Source organism: Aricia agestis, chromosome 21 (genome assembly GCF_905147365.1).
Source record: "Aricia agestis chromosome 21, ilAriAges1.1, whole genome shotgun sequence".
NCBI lineage: Eukaryota > Metazoa > Arthropoda > Insecta > Lepidoptera > Lycaenidae > Aricia > Aricia agestis.
The window spans coordinates 6951561-6973843 of record NC_056426.1 but is presented as its reverse complement, the minus strand read 5'-3'; the positions used below and the strand labels follow the sequence as shown (position 1 = coordinate 6973843).

Below are 22283 nucleotides of genomic sequence, written 5' to 3'. Positions count from 1 at the left end.
TGTTTTTACCGGCTTTTATCCATTTCTTTCGTTTTTCAATAACCCATGGCATGTGAATACTTTTGGCAGGAAAATAGTAAGTATAATTTTACATGCCTTTATTTTTCTTGTATGTATTAGAACATCCGGGAATACAACAATTTCTTAAAAATACTCAAATTTCTCAAGATATATAGGTAATTTTCCGTAGCTCGACTTGAGCTTGACAATAATAATTAATATCTTTGACAACACACAAGTCACAACTTACAGATTTGACAGATTGTCATTGTCGGCACATAGACAATATTTTTTGCTTTAATTCCACTCAACTCCTAAACGGCAGCCGGCAGCCGCGCTATTATATTTGTAATTTGTACTTTTGTAGTTTGTACTGCGCGGTGCGCCATTCACTCAAGCCCCAAGCAGCAGCCGGGTTACCGCGCTCTTTTATTCATTTATAATAATACTAGCTGTTGCCCGCGACTTCATCCGCGTTAACATAGTATAATAACAAAGATGGATAGTTTTCTCCTTTTTGTTTTTGTGGTTCCTTATACAAAGGGTAAAAACGGACCCTATTTAAGCAAACGTCAAACGCAAACGTCAGTAAACTTTCATGTTTCTAACTCAAGAAATGACGGACTTTCATTGAAACTTTCTACCCCAATTTCACCCCCTTGGGGGTAGAAGTACCAGAAACACTTAAATACGTACCTATCCATTCATTTTTAATCAGTAGCTCAAAAATAAAGTTTCATGTTTGTAACTCAAGAAATGACGGACTTTCATTCAAACTTTCAACTCCAATTTCACCCCCTTGGGGGTAGAATTTCTAAAAACGCTTAAATACCTATCCATTAATTTTTAATCAGCAGTCCAAAAATAAACTTTCATGTTTCTAACTTAAGAAATGTCGGACTTTCATTTAAACTTTCAACCCCTATTTCACCCCCTTGGGGGTAGAATTTTCAGAAACGCTTAAACACGTATCCAATCATTTTGATCAGTAACCCAAACATAAAATTTCATGTTTCTAACTCAAGAAATAACGGAGTTTCATTCAAACTTTCAACCCCAATTTCACCCCCTTGGGGGTAGAATTTCCAAAAACGCTTATATACGTATCCATTCATTTTTAATCAGTAACCCAAAAATAAAGTTTCATGTTTCTAACTCAAGAAATGACGGACTTTCATTAAAACTTTCAACCCTTATTTCACCCCCTTCGGGGAAAAATTTTCAAAATTCCTTCCTTAGTGGGTGTCTACTTAATAAAACAACCCTACTCACCAAATTTCGTGGCTGTAACTTTTACAGTTTTTGCGCAGCGATGATGAATCAGTCAGTCAGTCAGTCAGTCAGGACATGTAATTTTATAAGTATAGAAGATGTAACGTATTTCGCTGACTTACAGAGTACTTTTGTATTTAAAAGAAGTTTCATTAGGTAAGATCTTTGATGTATTGGCTACATTCTTAATAGTAAATAGTGTTTTGTATTATTTTTTTTAATGAGTAGCAAATTTTTAATATTCAATGAAATACTCAAAATCATTCGTTGATTAAAACTGAGCTGAAATATATATTTTTTGTATGGTAAGACTAGTCTTAGTCTTAAAAATTTTGTTCATTAAATTAAGAGGTGCAGGAAAATTTGGAGACAATAATTATTTTCCCATCTTTGATCTTGAATTCTTGATACTGACAGCGATGAAATAACCAAGGCTATATAATATTATACCGTAGCACTTATTGCCAAAAAAAAACTAGTGTCAATTATTCTCTTTGGTTTCGGATTCATTTCGGCGACGGAAAGTTTGTGAATCGCTGTGATACTGACAGATGAAATCTTTTCACGTGAAATCTTTCCGACGATCGTGCATCGGGGGGCTGGTGCGTTGCCGGCCATTTAAGAGGGAATACGCTCTCTTCTTGAAGGTTTTAAATACCTACTCTTTGAAAGAAATGCCACAAACCTTTTCTTAATTTAGCGAGGCCGTGGTGTCACTCCAGTGTCACTAATCTGTGGAACTATTTGATAAAGCGCTATGTAGATAAGTCTGTTGAATTTGGATCAGCCAGCCTTGGTGTCATTACCTTAATGAAGTTTTTTAATGAGCCAAGGCCTTAATTAACTAGAAGGTTTCGGTCAAAAACTTTTATCGACTTTGGGTATTTTATAATGTAATGTGACATAAGATATTTTTAAATTAGCCTTTGAAAATTGAACCTGTAGCTGTTTATATGGCTTACTTAAATAATGTTAAATAAAAAAATTAAAAAAAAAAAGGTTTTAACTTTAATATTATTTTGTGCCAAGAAACAAAAAAAAAATCACTGTAAGTCACTTACAACCTTTCACAAAAGGGGCCAATTTTCCAGCACTGAGCGGGCTGATAATGAACTGATTCTAAACACTCTCCATCATAAGCCATAACGTCAGCTTTCAAACGGAAAAAACTTAATCAAAATCGGCCCAACCATTTACATGCTATGAGGCCATGGATCTACACTGACAGATAGACAGACAAACAGATATACAGTGTGTTAGTGTAAACACCGTTATCCTTGATCCCATCAAATGAGCCCGTCAAAATGAACAACTTTTTCTATGAGAACAATACTGGGAACTCAAAAAATCCGTCTTCATACTCATAGGCATTTTTTTTGAGTTCCCAGCATTGTTCTCATAGAAAAAGTTGTTCATTTCGACGGGCTCATTTGATGGTTTCAAGGATAACGGTGTTTACACTAACACACTGTATACTTTCTTCTTTAGTCAATAAAAAACGGAGAGATCAGGAAATATAGATCGCATAGCGCTCCACTTATAAAGATCAATACATTCCAATACGCTTCACACTCCAATATAAATGTCTGGTATATTAAAAGGACTCGCCTAAGGCGTATTGCGAGTTTCTTACGCCGGTTTTTCTCGCCGGGTTAGTTCCCGAACCGGTGGTAGGCCTCATGTAGACGTTATAAAAGTGTTTACTTTGTTAACCTATTTAGAAATAAATTTTTTGTTTGATTTTGATTTTAATAATGTGATATTCAGTTTACTCTTATTTGATTTAAATAAAATTTTTGTGATAAATGAAATTCATTGTATTGGCATTTATTTATAATAACCTCTCCCGCTGACACAAGAATTATTTATAAATCAATTTATTGTAGCCAATGATTTTCAAGTAAGGAAAGGACCACTAGGAACATTCAGCATTACTACTTTATTTTATTGAGTTCGGAAAACTTACTGATACAGTTCCAAGATACACAGAAGAGCACACACATAAGTTTCCACATATAAACAAAAAGTCTAACAAGAAACATGAAATCGGTGGTTAATTATTTATTAATATTTCAATCGTTTACACTTTACAGAATGCGCTACATAGGCGTTTAGGTATATATATTTATATATGGAATCTCGGAATCGGCTCCAAAGATTTTCATGAATTTTAGTATATAGGGGGTTTTGGGGACGATAAATCGATCTAGCTAGGAATAATTTTTAGAAAATGTCATTTTATTCGTGTTTTATCGAACACCGAGCACAGCTCGGTCAAACAGTTAGTTATTAAATTATACAACAACAATTATAAAGCATAAGGCTGTAAATTGGGCAAAAGTACACATTTCCGCGACTCATGCAACGCAGATGTCTCTGCCATAGGGCTCTCATGTCGGAGACAATTTTACGGAAATAAGACCTGTCCTTACTTATAACTCAATTTATTTATACCCAAAAACTTTTCAATCAATTGATCGTATTTCAGAACATCTTTACGAATGTTTTCTTCGAAGTTATCAACGTATTCGGGTTTCGAATATAATTAAGTATTGTAGGAACTTTTGTAATTTGAGTGAGTATACTTTACCTGAACCAATGATATAATAATAAAAAACTCAAAGCAGATATGTTACTACCGCGCGCGTTGTGAAGCTTCAAATACGACCCAATTGAGTCGTCTTTTATTTTATTTAGTCTGTCTCTTTTATGTAAATGGCATTTCGTATCTTTTGTTTCACTTATCTGTCAAATTTGTCAATGTTGTTCGAAAGAGATTTAAGCCGGAAAATAGTATGAACGTAACAGATCGGTATAAGTAGAATATCATTGACCTGAACCAACAAAAATTGAATAAAATATCATTTATGACCTAGGCTTTAGGTTGCAATAAAAACAAAACGGAATTTTATGCATAGATCGGAGCAGAGGACGCAACTAGCACATACAGTAAACAACCCGACTACAATCCGACATGCTGCACCCGTCATATCAGAATATTAACACTGTTTTGTCTATTTATTACTGTCTGTACTGGTGCTGGCTCTAGCGTGAAAAAATTGCACCAATATATCGCCATACGCCAACGAGATATTATCTCTCTCTACATGTTTTCTCGATGTTTGATGGTTTGTCTCTTCATCTCTATTGACCCTAGCATGACAAACATTTTTTCTCGCGTAGATCTATCATCGAAACAACACATTTTAATAGAGTTTTGTCGAGATAATGTCGAGATTTTGTCATTATGAGACGAGTAGTTTTCAATTATCTCGAGAGTGAGATATCTCGTTGGCGTATTCTAGGCAGGCTGGTGTCAAATGCCTTTATTGTTAACCCTTAACCACCTGTCATACGTCTCACAGACCCCGCTGATATTATTTTTGTTAATATTTTTGCGCCGGAGTGTTGTATCGACTCGTTGGCTTTTGTACCTTTTTCCTGCACCCCTAGCTATCGCCCAACGGCTCGACGAGGTTAGGCATGCATGCATTTATCTTATAAAGACTTGCGGGGGTCTGAGAGACCCCTGTCAGGAGGTTACGTAAGTTTTTTCGATTGTAATTTTTTTATTGTTTTGGAAATAATGACTCTTAATTAAGTTCTTATTGAGCGTTGGTTGGACCAAGGCCTGACAAATGATGAGAACATACCGAACGACGAATGCAGTGATGTGGAGCCGGTCAAAATTAATCATATTGTATTGGAAGATAGTTCATAGTGGAGCGTCTGATTCCGAATGCGAAGAGCCAACTGCAGTGCAAAGAAGCTATACATCACAAAGTTATATTCCTTCGGAAAGTGACCAAGAGTTTTCATTTGAGGATTATGTACCAATTAGCGGAAATTCGATCTAGACCTAGGAAAAATGATTATTTAGCCAAAAATCACTTTAGTTGGTCATCTGCCCTGCCTGAAATTGCATTCTAGTGAACTTATCTGTGCAGCTACATAGACAAAAGGTTGAAAGCAGTTACATGTTAATGGAGAAACTGGCTAAACAGTTTACGAGATCGCTTAGGGCACATTGTGAAACCAATGTGAACCAATGTGTGTGCCTTAATATAATTTTTTTAATTAATATTTACCTCCCCCTTTTTATTTATAGTTATCGTATGTTTTATAGCCGGGGTCCCACAGCCCCCGTTCACCACCTTTCATACGGAAAGGTGGTTGTGTGACAATTATATGTGCTAGGTGGTTAAGGGTTAATACGTAATCGCCCTGTCGGTTTAATTTTTTTGCGCAGTTTGTAATAAAATAAAACTAAATAGTTTTATATAGTGTATTGATAAAGAAAGACAGACACACCCACTGGGTAGTGGGGGTGATAATATTAAGGAATGGTCGCCCAAGCAGAGCGAGCTCTCTTCATCACCCACCTTCCGGAGTGGTAGTTCCTAGTGATACAGTATTCTGTGTTTAATTTACTCGCCCTATAAGGGGCACATATTCTACATAACTAATATTACAAATCCCAGCAGCCTGTCTGTTTGTATGTCTGTAAATCTGTACCCTTATATTCCTACACTCTTGAACCACGCACGTACTCAATCGATTTTGATGAAATTAGGAATGCACCTGCTACCATGCATAGAATTTCCTTAGAACGAGGCACCAAGTCCATACTCCCATACATAAAGTTAATATACCTAGCGGAATAGAGAAACAAAGGCCTGAAAAAGAGAGATGTCACTATCAGTAACACTGCGTGGTAAAAAGAGACGTGTGATAGGTACATGACAGCAGAACTCTTTTTTTGACGTCCAGTCGGTACTTATCGGCACGTTGGCAGTTTAATCTCATAGAATTCATGTTCAATCATGCTTGTGTAAGTGTGTACGTACACATATATTTTTGTACATACAGATGTAAACCTTTGACAGCTCGAGATTGTTGCTCTATTCCGCTAGGTATACTTCCATACTAATATAATATTATAAATGCGAAAATGTGTATGTATGTATACTATCTCTTTATTAAAACCGATTTTGCTGAAATCTTGTATGGAGATACTATGAGTCCCGGAAAATGACAAAGGAAATTTGTTATCCCGGAAAAATTGAGGTACCCGCTCGATGAATAACTTTTGGTGCAACGTAGTTGCAGGCGTCATATATCTTATCCCTATACAGAAAAAACTTGCGTTTGTGCAAAACCTTATTGCACTGATAACTCAACCGCTTCGGAGAGTGGTTATGAGGGTGTGTACACAAAACTGCAATTGACGCGCGGCGTCGCGTTCTGAAAACCGCTGAATATTATGTTTTAACCTTTTGTTGCATATTATATATGTCGTAACCGGTCACGAATACGGACACGAAACGAAGCGCAAGTGCGCCACCAAGCGGCGAATTGGTGCAACTTAGTTATGGCGCACTTCCACAGAGTCGTAAAGCTCTGGTGGGGCGGAGTGCCTCTCACTTTCGCTCCAGTCGTCGACCAGACGACCAGTGCTTACGAAACTGTCCTACGTTTCGCTTTGTGTCAAGTGTATAGTGTAATGTACTGTGAAGTGTTGAGTGAATAGTGATTGTGTACAGTGTTATAAGTTATAGCTGAGACATCTGATGTTTTTTTTTTTTTATGAAATAAGGGGGCAAACGAGCAAACGGGTCACCTGATGGAAAGCAACTTCCGTCGCCCATGGACACTCGCAGCATCAGAAGAGCTGCAGGTGCGTTGCCGGCCTTTTAAGAGGGAATAGGGTAATAGGGGAGGGTAGGGATGGGAAGGGAATTGGGGAGGGTAGGGAAGGGAATAGGGTAGGGGATTGGGCCTCCGGTAAACTCACTCACTCGGCGAAACACAGCGCTAGCGCTGTTTCACGCCGGTTTTCTGTGAGAACGTGGTATTTCTCCGGTCGAGCCGGCCCATTCGTGCCGAAGCATGGCGCTCCCACGTATAAAGACAATTAATAAACAACTTGATTTTTACAAGTTTTGTTCTTTTGCACGATACCCATCTAAGCCCTCCGACATATATTTAAATTTAAATAAAGAATAAAAATAGTTAATTTAAAAATCCGACTGCGTCAATATTGAAAAGAAAAAAATATTTACGAATCAAACATCGTATTATTTATTAATATCATCCCACTAATTCGGTCTAAATAGTAAATTAAAAGGTACTATCCAAGAAATTTATTCCTAGGCTGTGTTAGCGGTGATCGGTCTGATGGGTTTGACTTAACGCGATTAAATTACTTTAGTCGGCCATCTGAATTAATGACTATTCTGATAGTACATAAAATTAATAACCTAAAATATACTTTAAGAGGATTCCACACCGCCCTTTTTTCGATACAAACGTTGTCCCCTGTTTCCTCCCTGGATAATGCTAGTAGAGTTATAATTTTTTTCCTGAATATCTACGGCCACTAATACAATGTTCCTATGTTTTCTTTTTTCTCATAATTTAATTATTAAATAAGATATGAACGTTCAAAAACCCAAAAAAATGGCCAGATTTTCCACTGTGTTCAAACGTCCAGAAAACAGATTGTACAAAAAAAGCAAAACATAGGAACACAGCTCAAGCCTTTTTTTAATCTTTAATGAAAAAAGTACTTAAATCGGTTAAGTTTTGGAGAAGGAATCAGGGGACAACGAATGGTTGATTATCTGGATTTTCTGCAGTTGTCTCTATCGCGTTCTGCGGTATAGGCTTGAGGTAAGGGAGACAGCTATAGATATTACACGTACTTTTTTTTCATTTCTCTAGCCGCTATTGTATCCTCTTAAGGTAAATACGTACACTGACTGATATACACTCAGTATTTGGGTAATAAAAAGTTTTGTTAGTTGCTGCGTCAAAAAATTTACTGCGTTTTGTCAACCACATTTTCAATGTTGTGTTCTCGCCTTAAACGACCCACTTCCCCGTATTTCCCCCGGCAACTAGTATTTGTTTTTCGTTGTTTGTTCGGTTGGCGTGATTGTGTTAACACCTTACATTGTAACAAAAATACCATTAAAAACGTCACGACATTTCATGGTCATATTAGGCTGGGGAATAAACTGAATTAATTAAAAAAGGAGAGTTGAAATTCATTTATGGACTAAGAAATGTTTTAGTCCAGGTTCCCTAGAATTTTTTTTAGAAGAATTTGCAAAAAATATCGAAAGTGGTAGCTAAAAGAGATAGAAATGTACTTTGATTTGATGTTCATATTATTATAAGCTTTTTTTTATTTTATTTTTTTATTGTGTATTTTTATTACGTGGTATTTCCCCGGTCGAGCCGGCCCATTCGTGCCGAAGCATGACTCTCCCACGTATAAACGTGAAAATATTTATATATATTATATATCAATACATACACATTATTATAAGCTTCTTCTTAACCTGAAACTAGTGAACAACATAATCACAAAACAACGTTAGACCCTTTACCTACATTTTACCCTTCGTCTTGAAGGGTCATTTATAATGAAGGACCCGAACATATGAAATCAACAGCCAAATCAACAGCATGTCATAAGTTACATGATAAATTATTAAGGTGAAGGGTTGTAGGGCGTCGCAGGGCGTCGTAGGGTATGGTGTGAAAATCGATTAAGAATGATGTAGTTTTTTACGGTCATTTTGCGGTCGTTACATAAAAATTTGCTGAAACCACAGCATAGATCAAGATTGATACCGCATGTGTATGCACTATCAGAGAAGTTGATTCCTATGCAAATCGGGGACCTAAGTAGTTTGGTTGTGTTACGTCAAACCCAGCTGACAGATCACAATTAACATTGAATTGATATATTCGACCAAATAACGTTGGTCTGTCAATTGCATAGGAATCGACTACCTCGATGGTACCTCGCGTGCCATGTCGCGTTCCCAAACGATGAGCAATGCTCGTCTTTTGAAAGTATGTTCTTTAGTCTGCTATCGGAATCGGACGTCAATCAGCATTTTAAAAATGCCTAAATGCCTAAAAGTGCCGTATTGAGCTGTAGAAATTCGAATAGAAATGTTGGCCTAGATAATGGACACGTTACTTATTATATCGGCACGTCACTGTAGGTAGGAAAAAAGTGGCACGCTTGTTTTCATACAAATGGAGGGATATGTGGTGTCTATCTTGATCTATGTCTGTGGCTTAAATATAGTCCTGACAATATTGTCATATAAATGCGAAAATATGTCTGTCTGTTACTTCTTATCTTAAAATGCTAAACCAAGCTTGATAAAGTTTAGTGTGAAAATACTTAGTATTGGCAAAGATATACTTACGGTAAGTTTTGATTCCAAAAAAATGCTGGTACTGGTTTCTAAAGATTATATTTTTAAATAACCAGCACTTTAATTTTTTTTTCATAAAACGTTTGTCTTTGTTTGTTAGACAAGTTTACCACTGTATAATTGGGAAGGACAAATATAAAATTTTAGACAGTCACTTTTAGATACTTTATTTAAAATGATATTATTATAAATTATGATATTTAGAACCTAGATATTTGGCGTATTATGTTAATTAATATTAATTTAATTAATAACATTCCTACGTACATAAATAAATTTAATATTAATTGAAAGCTTAATAATGTCGACATAACATTAATACATACATCAAAGAAATTATCTTCCGAAATACCAAATTGCTCTAGAATTAATTAATTTTATTAATGGGTTAATAAATTAAAGCAAACTCGTAGTTCAAATTAAAATTTCATAGTTGTTTGAAGATTTAATAAATGATTAGATAACAAATTATTATATCCAGAGGATCAGTTTACATTGCAACGCGACGAGACGATGCGATGGATTTGTATAAGCCATTTAAAATTGTAGAGTTGGAGCCAGTGATAGCCAGATTTTCTTCATTTTATAAAAGCTGAAAGTTTACCTATTCAATATGACCCCTATACAGGGTGTAACAAAACTAAGTGATAATACTTTTGGGTGTGTGTGTTCTTTGTAAAGAGTTCCCTGTGAAAGTAGCAGCGCTGAAAGACCAATTATTTTTTCATATTTGTATGGGCAAGCGCCCCAACGTCATGAGTTTCCCCACACAAAAATGAAAAAAAAAAGGTCTTTTAGCGCTGCTACTTTCACAGAGAACTCTATACAACGAACTCATACATGTGTGCAACATGTTGGATTTTGGTCGGATTATTTCCTGTATGTGTTCGTAGCGCCCTCAGCTCCAACCTTTCCGTAATTCTCTATTATAATGTTTGCCCTAAGAAGTGACATTGGCGTTCTTCCAAGGGTGTTTTGTCGTGGTATGTGCCAATTTTTAAAATTATAATTATCTCATTGACTAACGAGACACATACTGTTGACAGCTATGAATCATAACATCTAGATCTGCTATCCCCAACCCGCGGCCCGCGGGAAGCATGCGGCCCGCCGCGCGCCGGGACTTTATATTTTGTGGCCCGCGTGATGTTAAACAATTTTGAAATACACGCCCACCGGCAAAATAATGTAAATTCCACGTGAGAGTCGTTAAATTTTTTCCACTTTGAAATCTTTAATTTTTAAGAACGTTATTTTTAAACCCTAATTTTTTTTTATTGCGGCCCACGACACCAAGACCAAAACGTGTTTGTGGCCCGCATGGAAAAATGATTGGGACCACTGATCTATATCATGCCCGCAATACGAGAGTATGAGAGTATACAAGAGTATGAGACGCGATTCACAAAAAATAAAAATATTGTAGTGTAAAGACTATACCAAAGTATTTTTCAGTTTTGACAGAAAGTGCGGAAATCATATAGGAAAGCAGAAAAAAAATATTTAAAAACATTAAAATCTCAGGAACTACTTGAATTGTAGGAATGAAATAAAGTACAAAATCTGTATCTCTTGATGATCAATCTAATCAACTGGGTAGCAAGTTTACAAACCCTCGTAATTAATTTAAATAAAATAATTTCGTTTTCAGGGAGTCAAAAAATGACTAATTTAAAAATTGATTTTCTCAAAAACGAAGTAAAATGCGCACACGGGAATTCTACTCTTGCATTTGAAATATAAGACGCCATCGACTTATTGCATTAACTTAGTCATGTCCGATTTTGGGGATTTCTAAAACACTGTGCCATGCTAAGTACCCGAAGGACTTGTGTTACAACGGAAATATATTTAATACTTTTATACTATATATATATTTAAGATTTTTATTATATCATACACATATTAATTAATACACATCCCTGACCCAGGAACATTGAAAAACTTTTTGTTCCGTCGGCGGGATTCGAACCCGCGACCCCCAGCTTCCGTTGTCACACTCTAACCATTGAGCCACGGAGGTCGTCATATAATATTTACACTTAAATTGTGTACCGAATACATGCATGAAGTATGCATGTATTCGGGTCACATTTTGTATACCCGTGGACAACTTTTTGATACAGCTACTCTTCATTATTTTTATTATTCGTACAGCCGAACGTATTTAAACCTCCCCTTTTTTGGAAGTCACTAAAAAGTGCATTTTCATAAATAATGTATATTATGTATTCGAAAAAAATAAAGATGTTTGTATATTTTTCTTTGAAATTATAGTACATTGTTTAGGATATTAATTAATTCTGTCCATAATGACGTTTCCGATCTCATGGAGGGAACAAAAAAAGCAATTTTTCGCTGTCTTAACATTAATTAAGAAAATGGGTAGGAAAATATATTGTGTTCAGACAAAAAGCGCCTATCCCTATTTATTCTTGGTTATTAACAGTTCTTGAGATGACGATCGGGGCGAGGGTAGAGTAATAGCCAAGTCTGTGAATTTCATTCTCCCTAAGACTTGATAATTATTTTGTCTCGGCAAGTTTTTAAGTTACAAAATTTCAGAGAAGCACAAGCACATAGATAAATCTTATTCAAATACCTAATTATGTGATTTGAAATGAAAGATAATAATTATTTAATTTCTAAACCAATATTATTAATAACAAAGTACGTCGGTCTATCTATTTTTTGTTTATAATAAAAATCGTTTTTAATTAATCTAATGATGCACTTTTGGTTTCAACTAAATATATTGAATAGTTTTCATTTTAGAACAACCTATAGTTGTAGCATGACAACATCTAGTTCCTTCTTAAATAAGTAAACTATCTAAACGAACCATTTTAAATATTCAGTCGAAAATTTTTCTCCTTGTGCCTTGAGTCAATTAATAAAACAGAGGTACTATTTCTGGACGACCCATATTCTAAAATTTGATTACCTATTTTTGTAGACTTGGCTATACAAAGGACACTTTTATTTATAAGACCGCCAAAATATTTTAAGTAGTATAATTTTAGATACAGTGCTTGACATGGCTAATTTTAACATTCTTATTTTTACAAGAGAAGGAAATATTATAGAGCTTATTGTTTAAACAGCTTATTTGTTACTTGGAAAACACACAGTCTGACCACAAAGACGAATTTGGTAGTAATTTCATAACTGCAGAACTCCTAAAACTACTAGCAAATGTCTTTAAGTAATCCTTCTTACTTTATTCTTGGTTAAACTATAACTTTTAGGAATATCTAGAGCGTGCTTTTCCTCACTTTCCTTCCAATTTCCCACAGGGATCGAAAGCGAGGCAGGTAGTAAAATAGTGAAATGGAGTATTCCTTATCAAGTTTTTACTACTACGCAAAAATATAACTAGAATAATGGATAGATTACTCGTTGACGCCCGGAACTTCGTTGCGCCAAATTCGTTTATCGCATTGGGAACCGTACATTTTTCCTTCACGAAAGTATACCATGTCTTTTCCCGGGATTCAAGGTATCTCTCTACTAAATTTCACCAAAATCGGTTCAGCGGCTTGGACGAAAAGATATAACAGACATACACACTTTCGCATTTTATAGTATTGATAATTTCTACAAAAAATATCCCACATTTACAGCTCGTGACTGTACAGAAAGATAACACAGATCATATAAAGGAAAATAAACCTCCATCAGATCAATCTTACGAGCGGCTGAGTTAGTGTCTTTGATATGCACAGACATGGGATGAGTTAGAAGTGACTATTAAAATGATAAATAAGGTGTGAGAAGAGAAGATAAATCATATAATGAATCATAATATGATTCACTTTTTTAAAATCGCAAAATGCAAGTCCGCATGCAATTCATGTCTACAGCTCGACAAAGCCTTCAATGAACGTGGCGAAAAAAGGAACTAACGCTGCCATCATACAAAAACCTCATTTTTGACAGTTCTCCTTCACCAGCAGTGCCCACGTTCATTTAAAGCCTTGTCGCACGGTATTTTAGTAATTTGTACTAATTTCACATTTGACAGTTTTGACAATTCATTTGCTGAATTGATTGAGAGGAATTGCTATGTGACCATATTTTTAGCCCCACAGATCGCGGCTGCGTCGGCTGCGGGCCCGCACAAACCACCGGTCTCGTGGAGTTCTGAAATAAAACCGCAGCTCCGCAACCGCGGCGGGCGCGGGAGAAAACTGTTCCGTGAGTTCGCTCCGTAGAACTTCTTATATGTCCTTTCTCGGGACTCAGCTTGTATCCGTAGTGTAGAGAACGGATATTTGAAGTCGATCATTATCAGTACAATTAATGTCTAATAAGTCTCATGGATTTGAACACGGTTCATCGTTTAGTCATCTAGTCACTTACTACAAAACTAGAAACTAACTAGAAAAATGTGATTATTTCCAGTTAAGTTGCCTTTTATTGAGAACGCAAAGTACAGAATAAAACGCAAAACCTTTGTAGATCTTATCATTCTTAGAAATGGCAAAAGTAACCGAAAATATGAATATTCATGTAAAGATCTGATAATAATATTCTGTAGATTGTAGGGTATTGTAGGCCAATCAATACCAAGCTCAGACCATATTCTTATATGTATATAAAATTCTCGTGTCACAATGTTCGTTCCCGTACTCCTCCGAAACGGCTTGACCGATTCTCATGAAATTTTGTGAGCATATTGAGTAGGTCTGAGAATCGGCTAACATCTATTTTTCATACCAAAAATTATTTATATGGCAAAACAACGTTTGCCGGGACAGCTAGTTTTTATATACTTTGGACGTATACAGGGCGTAACATCTTATCTACACTTCTATACTAATATTATAAAGAGGTAAACTTTGTTTGTTTGTTTGTTTAATTGTAACGAATAGGCTCAAAAACTACTGGACTGATTTTAAAAATTATTTCACCATTCGAAAGCTACATTATTTACGAGTAGGCAGCGTACGCAAAATAAGTAAATTTTCTGGTTGTTTCCGAAAAACTGAAATATCTTACGGAACCCTATATTTTCCAAAATAAAAAGTAGCGTACTTTTTATTTTGGAAAATATAGGGTTCCGTAAGATATTTCAGTTTTTCGGAAACAACCAGAAAATTTACTTATTTTGCGTACGCTGCCTAAACTATAAAAGATAAAACCATACAATGTTCTAAGTAAATGTAGATCTTATAAATATCTACAAAAACGTTTATCTATAACAATCCTTATCAAAATAAATTATTTCATCTCAAAGTACAGTTTAAGTGGACAATATTTGGTCTTTGAATGATTAAAATTGGACGTTTGGTTTAGAAGTTATGGCGAAATTAAAATATTGCGATTTACGCCCGTTTCGAAGTGGGCGCTACCAAGGCGGGGGTGCGCCCGCGGGAGGGGAGTTTAGATCTATGAGTATTGACTATTGAGTAGTAATGTATCTATCAGTAGTATCGACGGAGAGCTGACGACCAAATCAGTCATGTTACATGTAGCTTCACCTGTGTTAAAACTGCGTTAGCTACTTCCCTGAACAACCCTTTCTGATAATCTGCGTGCTGGCAGGCCGTGGGCGGTGGGTGTGGGAGTAGTGGGGTGGGGAAAAAAAGAAAAAAATGTAGGTTCAGCTGTATTAAAACTGCGTTAGCTACTTCCCTGAACAACCCTTTCTGATAATCTGCGTGCTGGCAGGCCGTGGGCGGTGGGTGTGGGAGTAGTGGGGTGGGGAAAAAAAATGTAGGTTCAGCTGTATTAAAACTGCGTTAGCTACTTCCCTGAACAACCCTTTCTGATAATCTGCGTGCTGGCAGGCCGAGGGTGGTGGGTGTGGGAGTAGTGGGGTGGGGAAATAAAAAGAAATAATGTAGGTTCAGCTGTATTAAAACTGCGTTAGCTACTTCCCTGAACAACCCTTTCTGATAATCTGCGTGCGGGCAGGCCGTGGACGGTGGGTGTGGGAGTAGTGGGGTGGGGAAAAAAAGAAATAATGTAGGTTCAGCTGTATTAAAACTGCGTTAGCTACTTCCCTGAACAACCCTTTCTGATAATCTGCGTGCGGGCAGGCCGTGGACGGTGGGTGTGGGAGTAGTGGGGTGGGGAAAAAAAGAAATAATGTAGGTTCAGCTGTATTAAAACTGCGTTAGCTACTTCCCTGAACAACCCTTTCTGATAATCTGCGTAATAATCTCTCCCACGTAAAAATTTGACGGATTTCAATTGCGTGAAACGTCATGCAGATCTATCAATTCAATACAAATTGAAATGCAACTACACGTCGCGTTGCAGTGTGAATTGACAAACTCTATATCAGGGGTCACCGATTAGTTTCACTCGGGGTCCGTTTTAAGAAGTAAAATGACCTTCGCGGTCCACACATTAAATTTTTTTTAAACAAATGTACCTAATTACGGAAATAACGAAGGTATATTTTGTTTGTATCAATGAGAAAAGTGACAATTTTTGTTGCTACATGTTCATCAACTGATGAATATCAGTATATCGAGACCGAAATTTACTTTTTTTTAACGAAGTTCATCTTCGAACATATTATTATGCTTGGTCCGCACACAATGGGTCGGCGGTCCGAAAGCGGACCGCGGTCCGCCATCTCGTGCTCATATTAAAGGAGATACATGCTTACCCTTAAGTATCAGCACTTTATTTTGTTAGACCCTGTATTAAACATGGCCTATGGTATTTTGTGTATAATGGCGACCGATCAATCTTGTCACGGGGTATGTCACGGTAAACGCCTACGTGATACGTGAGATTACGGTGAGATTAGCATAAGATTACAATCTCATGCGTTTCCGACGGTGTAGATGTAAGTGCGGAATTGGTAACGGCCTTGCCCAAACGAAGGTATAATAGGTAACTGGGTACACATTTTCTCTATCTCAACTTTTTACAAAAGGAATTGACTTGTGTCAATTCCATAAATTTTTTTATGCGTAAGGCTGCGTTTCCACCAGAGATGTTACATTGCGAAGAATGTGGTTTTAAGAACCAATAGAATCGCTTCATTGACGTGACTTGTAAGCTTGCCATGACATCGCTTAGCGCGGCGATGCTATTAAATAAAAATAAATAAAATAAAATATATTTTTATTCAAAATGGGTATCATGATACACTTTTTGAAAGTCGAACGAAGAAACTACGTTGCCTACCACCGGTTCGGGAACTACCCCGCCGCCGAGAAGAACTGGCGTAAGAAACTCGCACGGGGTCATCTTTTACTAAAAAATGAAAAGTTACAATGTTATGGCTTACAGCTATGTAACAAAAATAAAAGAAAAGTAACCTACACGGAGCCACCCTATTCCCAAGGTGTGCTGTCCTCGATGAAATCATTGACTTTATAAATATTAGATCTTAAAAACACATTCCTGGCAACACATCTCTGGTGGAAACGCAGCCGGAGCAAAGGACTCGTTTCCAGCTCCCAATAAATTAAAAAAAAAAGGAAACGCAGCCTTATGCAAGCGTAATGGGTATGATAAAATATGATGATAAATTCATAATATTATGAACTTGATATTAGCCTCATGTCATGTCAATTCCAAACATTTTCGGTTTGTAATTCACATGACATGAGTTCACATGAGTTCTATTTTCTATTCGATTCTATTTATCAGAGATAAAGAAGGGTTAGTTTTGCTAGTGTGTAATTTTATTATTATAAATATCTAATATTAAATTTTATGAAACTCACGTATACGTGTGTTCCTAAATAAAACCCAGTATTCTGACTACTACATATGACGTCTTGAATCTGACGCGATTTCCTTCTTTCCAATAATTGCCTTCCCCTACATTCTACAATCATTGTGAAAATGGCCATCCATTTTCATACTTCATTGTCGTTATATTATACGACTAAATAGATAATATTTCTCCAACAGTGGGGTAAGAATAATGATTTCAAAATCCAAATATCTCGAAATTAATTAGTAACATCGTTGTTGTAAGATTTGTAAGGTATTCAGGTTGGACAATACAATTTTCGTTAATGTTTTTTTGCTTTTCCTTTCATTTTGTTCCTTAATTCAAACGAGCTTCGGAGTCCTGTTTCATTCAATTAATGTCTTATCGAAAACGAAACGTTTTGACGAGCGCTTTAAAATGGCGAGACCTGTCGAAAAAAAACTGAAAATGAAGTGAGATACAAATTGGAAGCCGCCTATTATACATGAAGTTGCAGCAGACGAAGTGTCATTTCTATGTATTTCTATGAATGTGCCGCTAACTTCGTGTCGTTAGCTGCGCAGGGTATTTAAGGTGCTGTGTTTGTTGCAACTACGTAAAATGGGTTTTTTAAAACACGTTTTTAGTAAAGGAAATGTCATTATTTAAGTACAAAATAAGTACCGTTTTAAAATTGAGAAAAATTCCTATACGCAAAGGTATATCAGTACACAATTTGAAAAATTCTGCTCGATAGAAAAAAATCTCAAAGATGACTGTTATAACGCTGTTTTTCATAATTAAATCATTTATGGCTAAATTATACACTTTCTATAAATAACAAAAAATGTAGTATATGTGTCGTAACCTAACGTAAACGATTTGATATATTTTATTTGTGTAATACTAAAAACAAAAGGGATTTACTCCTATTTTCTATTATCAAGGCACGCGGCGAGCGCGTAACAGCCACTGTACAAGGCGCGCTGATATTAATGTTATTTTAATGTCCTTAACGTCGATATTCGTACTGACAGACATCGACCTGCTTATTTTAGGGACTACTGGGCCTTAATAGAAATACATAGAAACCAGTATTGTCGCGACGACACGTCGCGTCGTCTGCAGTTGCTTCATGTCGTCCGCTGCCAACCGGCACCTAATATCTTATATCTTTAAACGAGCAATTCTTGTGTATATATATATATACATATACAGGTTGTAACAAAAATAAGTGATAATACTTTAGGGTGTGTACGTGTTCCTTGTAGAGAGTTCACTGTGAAAGTAGCAGCGCTGAAAGACCAAAATTTTTTTTCATTTTTGTATGGGGAAACTCGTGCCGCTCGGGCCCTCGCCCATACAAAAGTGAAAAAAAAAATCGTCTTTCAGAGCTGCTACTTTCACAGTGAACTCTCTACAAGGAACACGTACACACCCTAAAGTATTATCACTTATTTTTGTTACACCCTGTATATATTATATGTATACTTAATTGGAATCTCGGAATCGGCTCCAACGATTTTCATGAAATTTAGTGTCGGGTTTCGGGGGCGTTAAATCGATCTAGCTAGGAATCATTTTTAGAAAATGTCATTTTATTCGTGTTTTATCGAATACCGAGCGGAGCTCGGTCAAATAGCTAGTAATGATAAAATACGATGTTATGCCTAAAGAGGTAATCTTTTTATTATGCGAAAATGATTCTTAGAGCTTATATTTCTTTCTATACAAATAACTATATTTCTTCAATAAAAATCAAGTATTTAAAAGGTGTCGTATTTCTTCAGGTTTAAAATGAAATTCTGTTCTAGACCCTTAAGCGAAGTCTTCTATTTTTACTGTTTGATAGTTAAGACTTGATAGCAGCATGTCGTAGTTTAATTTTTATCGTTTTTTTTAATGCTCAGTTAAAAATGGACGTTATGAAAGCGACAAAAATTAACTCCTGGGAAAACCAAAGAATTCTATTTAAATAGAAGTCTTTGGGGAAAACGCGCTTAGATTACAGGAAAAATAATTCATATTATTATCATTTTTGTTCTTCGAACCAAATATTATCATCATCATCCAGTTGAGAACTGTCTCTTTAGTCCAGTGATTTTCAAACTTTTTATGATGTGACCCACCTGGTATGAAAAAATATTTTACGACCCCTCATCTTTTAATTTTAATTATTTATCATGTAAGTAAGTATATGCGTTTATCAAAATGTATATAACTGTATTAAAATTCTCCTACCTACTAAATATATCTTTTTTATCTTAATTAGTTTTTTTTTTACCGAAATATTTATCTCGACCTCTGGCGACCTTCTTACAGAAGCTTCTGACCCTCAGGTTGAAAAACACTGCTTAGTCTAAGCTCTGTCATGTCTACATTTCCTGTATCTATGGTGACAGTAAAACCTGTCACTCTGCTCCACTAACGTTTTGGTGAAGAGCTTTCCATCAATTTATACATACAGACCTTTCAGAATTATTTTACCTCTGGCAGGGTCTTATGATGACGCTTTAAGGACGATAATCGTAGAAACTAAGGTTGATGATTTGTGCCTTTTCTAGAGTAAATTGCCTGTTATTAAACCTTGTTTTGACGTTGTATTTGTTCAGAATAATATTTACATTTCTGTAAACAAAAACATCACCACAAGGATACTTACAGACCTACAAGTATGGCATGTTGATGACACTGTCATGGCGTGGATGCAACACTATACTGTCACTTAACATGTCATACACATTGTCATAACGACAATAAACCTAACACCCCTCACTCCGACCGGTACAGCAATGCAGCGTTAAAAGCCGTGCAACGTCTATCGTAGTTTCAGTTCGGCAGACGTCGGCACGATATTTGTGTGCGTGCGACTGGACGTATGCGTTTAGACTAGCTATTGCTATGCAGCTGTAGCTACTGAGGCAGTCGCCGAGTGCCACACGTTTTTTTTTTTATAATCGGTCATAACATAATATTATAATCGGCAAGTTTTAAAATACAAGGATATTAAGATATCCTAAACAATAAACTTAAAGCCTTACTGAGGTTTTCCAGGACATTACAAAACTGACGATGGCAGTAAATTCTTGTATGTCTCAGGGATCATAATGAAGACATTCCAATTTTACCTCAATATCCAATGAAGATCTCTTCAAAATACTCACAATAGGACCGTCTTTTTCAATTTTGCGTTGCGCAATTTCTGACAAAATATCTCTTAAGTACGTTCTATTTCAGCTCAGTTCATTGTACTCCGAAAATTAGGTATAGATTATATTGCCAAGTGAACGACAAAATATATTTTATTTTCTTCAAAACACGGCGTCGTTATTTTAGCGGTGTTGTGCACTTTTTTGGGATATGGGCGAAATAATTTAAACTCTAGTCAGGACTCAGGACATGTGACCTAATCAAGGATTCGACGTAGGGAGAGTAAACAAAAGAAAAAACTAGCCACCCCTCTCTGTCTACCACACGGCGAATACGTTTGCCTGTACCTGCTGTTTTTTTTTAGTTCTACCAGTACTCTTTGCGTGCAACCCGTAGTTTTTTTCCAACTCTTGTATCGAACGCGCACTCTAAACAACTGATCCACAACCTCCTTTTCCTTTGAAGAAAATGGAGGTATTTTCTTTCAGATAATGTCCTTTAATGTTACGTGATAGTTTACTGGTATGATTGACGAGCGGTGACGCACCTGATGGGCCCTCCTCACTGTCGCCTCTAAGTGATCGAGGGATAATTCCTAATGGGCCGGACCTTTTAGCCCTTATGGAATATCACCAGAGAAAAGGGTCGTGTAACTTTTGGAGCAACATTTACTACTTGTTCTCTCTAACTCTAGTTGATGCCCGAAAGTCCGTTGGGATGAATTCGTTTATCGCGCGGGAACCGTACATTTTTTCGAGATGATAAGTATCCTATGTGTTTTCCCGGGACTCAAAGTATATTTATACCAAATTTCATCAAAATCTGTTCGGTGGTTTCAGATACTTATGCATTTTATAAGTATAGATCACCAGAGAAAAAGGTCCTATTAACTTTAGCAATATTTGTATGTACTGACGTATTTTCTTTTATTTCAGATATCGAGCAACTCACAGAAGCATTCGAAGCGGTAAGTAACTTTTTGTTTGAATTTGATCATGTGTTTTGTTTTTATATGCCATGCCTGCCATGTTGTTTTTATTTTACTCTAAAAATAAAATAAAAACAACATGGCAGGTTATAGCTGGTGAGACTGGAAATGTATCCTGTCGCAGCTCTGATTTTGAACTATACTTTGAAAATAAAAAGATTACTAATGATCAAGAAGTTGCGACGGTCTTTGAAAAGTTTTTTGCTGACATTCCGGTCTCAACGACTAAAAATTTAAATTCTTCACCTGAAGCTGCCGAAAAGCTACTCAGAGACAATGTAAAGGAGTGTGATGTCAATTTTAAGTTTAGAGAAATTAACCCCAGAGATATTATTGATACCTTTAAATTGTTGAATATTAAAAATACTGCAGATCTCTGGGGCATGTCTACAAAAATTATTAAATCAATAATTGATATCGTAGCTCCTCATCTAGCAATGATTTTTAATAACTGCATAAAAAATTGTGTTTTTCCTGACTTGATGAAGCATAGCAAGATTATTCCTTTATTTAAAGCCGGGACTAAATCGGATCCCACTAATTTCAGGCCTATATCGATTCTACCGACCTTTAGTAAAATATTTGAAAAAAATATTTTAAAACAATTACTAGTGCATTTTAATTTAAATAATTTGCTGCACGATAACCAATACGGATTTACTAAGGGTCGATCCACAACGGATGCTGGTATAGGACTTCTTTGTAGTATTTTTGAAGCTTGGGAGGAGTCGCAGGATGCCTTAGGTGTGTTTTGCGATCTCTCCAAAGCCTTCGATTGTGTTGAGCATGCTACATTGATCAGGAAACTGCGCCACTACGGCATAAAGGACTCTGCTCTCAGCCTTTTGACTTCTTACCTTAAAAATAGGACTCAAAGGGTTGAGGTAAATAGTAAAAGGTCCAATGGAACCAAAATAGAACTAGGTGTCCCACAGGGATCTATCTTAGGCCCATTTCTTTTTCTCAT

The 22283-nt window shown here is 36.2% G+C and overlaps 1 protein-coding gene across 2 annotated transcripts in view; it reads left to right on the top strand.

The window, feature by feature from the left end:
* The window catches only part of LOC121737583 (5-hydroxytryptamine receptor 1-like), a 163644-nt gene that overhangs the window by 86878 nt on the left and 54483 nt on the right, over positions 1-22283 (top strand). The window contains exon 4 of one of the 2 annotated variants that reach the window (XM_042129241.1): positions 21264-21295. The exons of the other annotated variant lie outside the window; for it this stretch is intronic. The gene's annotated coding sequence lies outside the window, so the exon portion shown is untranslated. The remainder of the gene's footprint in view (positions 1-21263; positions 21296-22283) is intronic. 2 annotated transcript variants of the gene reach the window in all.